General features: G+C 37.0%; 1 long non-coding RNA gene across 2 annotated transcripts; it reads left to right on the plus strand.

Moving 5' to 3' along the window:
* Positions 1–1171: 1171 nt before the first annotated feature.
* LOC145783871 (uncharacterized) lies at positions 1172–4302 on the plus strand. 2 transcript variants are annotated; one of them, XR_014290967.1, is made up of 5 exons: positions 1172–1552; positions 2225–2378; positions 3124–3376; positions 3789–3900; positions 4170–4302. It is a non-coding gene; the product is annotated as an uncharacterized LOC145783871 (long non-coding RNA). The 2 variants fall into 2 exon arrangements; XR_014290966.1 differs by lacking the exon at positions 1172–1552 and having other exon boundaries at positions 1990–2378.
* The last annotated feature ends 720 nt before the right edge of the window (positions 4303–5022 follow it).

A 5022-nucleotide genomic window follows, 5' to 3' on the forward strand; every position in this document is an offset into this window, starting at 1 on the left:
ATATTGTTAAAGTCCGAGCAGAAATGAGAAAGCTAGAAGGCACTATTCACTACAAATATTAAAAAATCAATAGCCTTTCCGCTTTTACTTCTGTTCCGCGTTTTTGCACCCTTTTTAAAAGTAGTTGCGTTTTTTTGCATGACGTCACACATTTTAATGACGTCACTGACCAAGGCGGCCGATGCTAAACCAGCACCCCCTTGGTACATGTATGTCACATTGGGGATTGCAGTGTCCAGTCCAATGCCAAGCACTGCTTGAGGATTATGTTAGATAGCCTACTGTGGGATAAAATATTAATGTCATCATTATCTGAGATGCAGTCTTTTTGTATACGAGGTTATTTGGAATCCTATGTCAAATATGGATTTGTCAGTATTGTTCTTAAAGACATTGAAAAACCTCAGTGTGTACTTTGTATGAAAATAAATACTTTTAGCAACAGTTTCATACATTGACAAGCTTGTAAAAAAAATGAAGCACCAACCATCTCACTGAAACAGATTTCCATAAATGCACGAACGATTGCTATAGCCTACATTCAACTGGTAAAAATGTAGAGTTTATTCAGTATTTTTTTCTGTAACATAGCTTGATAAGAAATAGAAATATTTGGTGGAATGTAACAAAAGCAGTCATTACGGTACATCGCAAAAAGATTGCATCTACCTTGTACATATCATACACAAAAAGATTGCATCTCAGATAATGGTGACATTAGTATTTTATCCCATAGTATTGATTTCAAAAATTTGCATTAACGCAGAAAAACGAGTCACACCATAGATTGGATGTCGGTATGAATCAAATTTAGTTCAATTTTGCATGAAATATTCTTTTCAGGGTTGAGAAAAACCCGGGTTTTTTTAAAAAAGCCCAACCCGCCCGAGTTTTTTTAAAAAAACCCGGGTTTTTTTGGGTTTTATTGTTTTTTTTTTTAAAGATGCAAAAAAAGGTAGATTCATGCTTATTTCACCTCAAAACTACTTTTTCACTCACAGTACATGCTTGCATAACTCAATAAAATAATGCACTAGGGCTGTTGTTGCTTGAATGTTGCATCATCCATTAGTTTCAAGATCAAGTTGGATGTTGCATCATCCACTGATTTCTATACCAAGTTGATGCTACCGTGGTAGAAATCACATTATTGCATCATTTGTTTAGATTTGAAGGCAAGGAGCATTTATGCCATCATGTTTAAATATTTTTTATCATTTATATATATATTATATATAGTAATGGATGAGCAATTGAGCGATTGCATGGCCAATTAGGCAAATGCTCTGAAACAGCCATGCGTTAGAATCCAGAATCTGTAATTGGTAAATAGCCTCCTAAATTGCATTTCACATCATATATACAGACTACAGTAGAGTAGTACTTTCACCAGTTTAACTATAAGGCCTTCTTGCATAAATGAGTTTTAGTGTAGTATACACAAAGTGACATTACTTGATTTTTGTGTACTGTGCAATATCCACTGCGTTTTCAGTTTATTCTTGGAAATTACTTCACAATCACATCCTTAAGTCCTAATTTAAAGTTTGTTGTAAGTGCCTTGTAGTGTTTTTGTAAATTTTTTTAATTTTCTAATGAAAACTGGACAAATATGATGCTCTGGGTTTTTTATGGGTTTTTTGGGTTTTTTTAAGTGGGTTTTATTAAAAAAACCCACCCGGGTTTTTTTGGGTCGGGTAAAATACCAACAACCCTGATTCTTTTATTGAATATTTTTATTTTAAGGGGGGTACAATGCAAAAAAGGTTGAAAACCACTGATTTAGAACTTTCGCCAGAAACTTTCACTTTTGATTCCATCAAGACAGCTTCATCAGTAGGCTACCAGTAGACCAGTAGTCTTATTCAAATATATACAACGTATTCTCTTTGAATAACCCAACATTTTTAGCTGGCAAAAGCTCTCCAAAAAAATAAATTTTAGTTACTTACCAAACTTGACTGTTTTTATTTACTAGTTTCATCCAAGTAAAATGTATCATCTGCATTTCTCCTAACATTGACTAACCACAGTTACTTTAGTTAAGAGACATCAGATTCACCTTATTACTCAATGTTTTGCTTGATGGGATACTTGTTTTTTTAGCCATGTAACTGTTCATGGCAGCCTATTACAGGACCGAACATGCAGGACAATTCTGTGTATGGATAAGTCATTAATATGTATCAATTGTATCATGTTAGATGAAAATATGCTTGTTTAGTTTCAGACTGTTCTAAAGTGTGGAAATCACTTCGGGATAAATATAGAAGAATGAGGAAAAAAATCCTTCGATCGGGTGATGCAGCTGCCACTGGCAAGCCGTGGAGTTTGCTCAACATTATGAGTTTTCTTGACCCGGTCATGGCATATAGAAAGTAAGTATTTTCAGGCATTACTTAGCCTATGTGGTGCAAAATAAATCGATCTGTACCTGTATGTAGCCTACATTTATCTCAATCAATATGTATTTCATACAAACGTATGTTGCCATAACTGAAAATTAATTGCTCAAGGATAAGCCTGCTATTTCACTGAAATGTTTTGTTGCCTGCGTACCCAATACTAGGGCTGTTCGAAACAAACTTTTTCAAGTCGAAACAAAATTCTTTTTAAAGATTTTTGCTCCGAAACGAAACCAAGAAAAGGAATTTTACTTCGAAACAAAATACTTTTGTTTCAAACAGCCTTAATTCGAATTCACTTTGATGTATGAGTTTTTGGCACTTTTTATATTCCCAAATTCTTGTATATTTCGTTTCGAACACAGAACGAAACGAAATGGCTTGGATTTCGAAATGAAATGAATTTCTTTACTCAGAAATTATTTCGAAACGAAATCAAGAAAAATAATTTAGCTTCGAAACGAAATATTTTTGTTTCGCATAGCCTTACCCAATGGCACTGAAAGGGCAATGGGCAATGGCACTGGCACTATCAAATGGCACTATTGACATCGTGGCAATGGCACTGGCATATCATTGGCACATATCATATCATTGGCACATAATGGCAATGGCACTGGCACTATCATTGGCACTATCAAATGGCAATGGCACTATCAAAAATGGCAATGGCAATGGGCAATGGCACTGAAAGTATATCATACAAATGTTTTCACAGAACTACTTCAAATCTGACGTTTGGAAGCTCAGAGGAGCTTCAAGAAAAATCACCTCTTACAGAAAATGAAGCTGACTACGGTACCACATTGCTGGAGACATACAAGCTGACGCTCAGTCAGTTTTTAATTCATTGCTAGACAATAGCCAATCCTCGGAGGCTCCAAGTGAAAATGTCACTCTTTCTCTTGAGGACAGCGAGCTTTCTTCAGTAGAATCATCGCCAATTTCATTGAACCAGCGTATGAGTTCAGGTAAATAAGCTGAAGTAGGCTACGCCTGTAAATGCTGAATTCATCGCAAATCGTTTGTGGGTTATGTTGTGTGTGTTTATGGACCTGTTAACAGATGTCAGTGGCTAAGCAGTAAGCACCCGACTCATGATCAAGCGGCGTCGGTTCGGTTTTCGGGGTGTGCGTTTGAGCGACGCATTTCAGGACTGCTTACCATTCAACGGCACTTAGTGGATGGAATATTTCTCCGCCAACAACTATCGGAAACTTCACTCTGTCAATCTCGGTAACCAGTCCTGTTTGAAAAGCCTCTACAAGTATGCGAAATGGGCATATTGAGGCTTTGTCAGTCTGAGGATAAAGATTCAAAAACCAACCAAACAATGCAAACATGTTATAGCTTAGGCTTCATATTGCTTTACGTCTTTCACAGATACTTGTACAAAAGAAAAGAACTGGCGGTCGCAAACGCAAACTAACCGATTGTACGACATTCAATGCTAGCTTTCGCATGAAGGAGTTAAAAGACATACAGAAGGAAGCAGGTAACCAAACTTTCTGCTGTTTTGAGACTACAATAGCCTACCTTTCTTTGCCATAATTAACTTCAAAATGTTCTGTAGTTAATTTCTATTCAGTGGGCCGACTCAACTTTTAGCTAGACCACGGCTAGGAATATGAAGTTTATTTTTCCGCTTTGGTGGTCAGAAATACAAATGTACTGAACTGGCATTGCAACCTCGAGAACTCCACACAAGTTTGAAAGCACATGAAATAATTTAACACAATTTGTTATCTGTTTTCATTTTTGCAGAAAAAGAACATGATTCCAGCGGCTCTTTCTTTGACTTTGTAGCAAAAGAGGCCAGACAAATGCCAAAACTAATCAGGATGAATTTCCAAAACGAAGTGATGGAGCTGGTTAAAAAGTACACACAACAAGTGGAATCATTACATTGTAACTAGTAGCCTATTGTCTTAGTGTGCCATTTCTGATGTTTCTACATTTTTCATTGAAATACATTGTGATAAAACAAACTTGAAAATGGTTATTTCATGCTACAATTCATCTTAAGCTACGTGGGGCTTAGAGCTTTTTCATTTTGCCATGAAACTGCTCCAACGTCACTGAAACAATCTTTGAAAGATTCGCGTACATTCATGGCTTCAGATGAGCTTCGTCTTCCGATGCGACGCAGTTGACGCATTTGAGAAATGCCCTCTGTTCTCCATTCACCTAGGTGCACGGTCCCACTCCTATCTTCATGGTCAGTAGAATTCGGACTTTAATATTGTGTACCACACTCACGTCGGAGAAAATTGCGAAGAACAACGGCTGCCTTTACAATTGCATCAGCAGAAGTAACTAGAAGAGAACGACGAAAACATCTAACTAGAAGACAACGACGAAAACATATGCCAAAAGCATTTTCTACAATTCGTTGCGCACGCGACAGCCTGTAGTTGAATATTTTTTTATCATGAGATAGGCCTGAACCAGGGTAGGGTCACATCAAGTTTTGACTAAGTGGAAAAGCTTCATCTACAAAATATACAAACGGCATTGATGGTTGGTTTGTACCGTGTAGCGGTTTATCTGCTGGAAGTCCAGGTTGCCCACTGATTAATGGTTTTCCAAATTCAGACCGAGCAAATATAGTAGAATC

Source organism: Aplidium turbinatum, chromosome 15 (genome assembly GCF_918807975.1).
Source record: "Aplidium turbinatum chromosome 15, kaAplTurb1.1, whole genome shotgun sequence".
Classification (NCBI taxonomy): domain Eukaryota; kingdom Metazoa; phylum Chordata; class Ascidiacea; order Aplousobranchia; family Polyclinidae; genus Aplidium; species Aplidium turbinatum.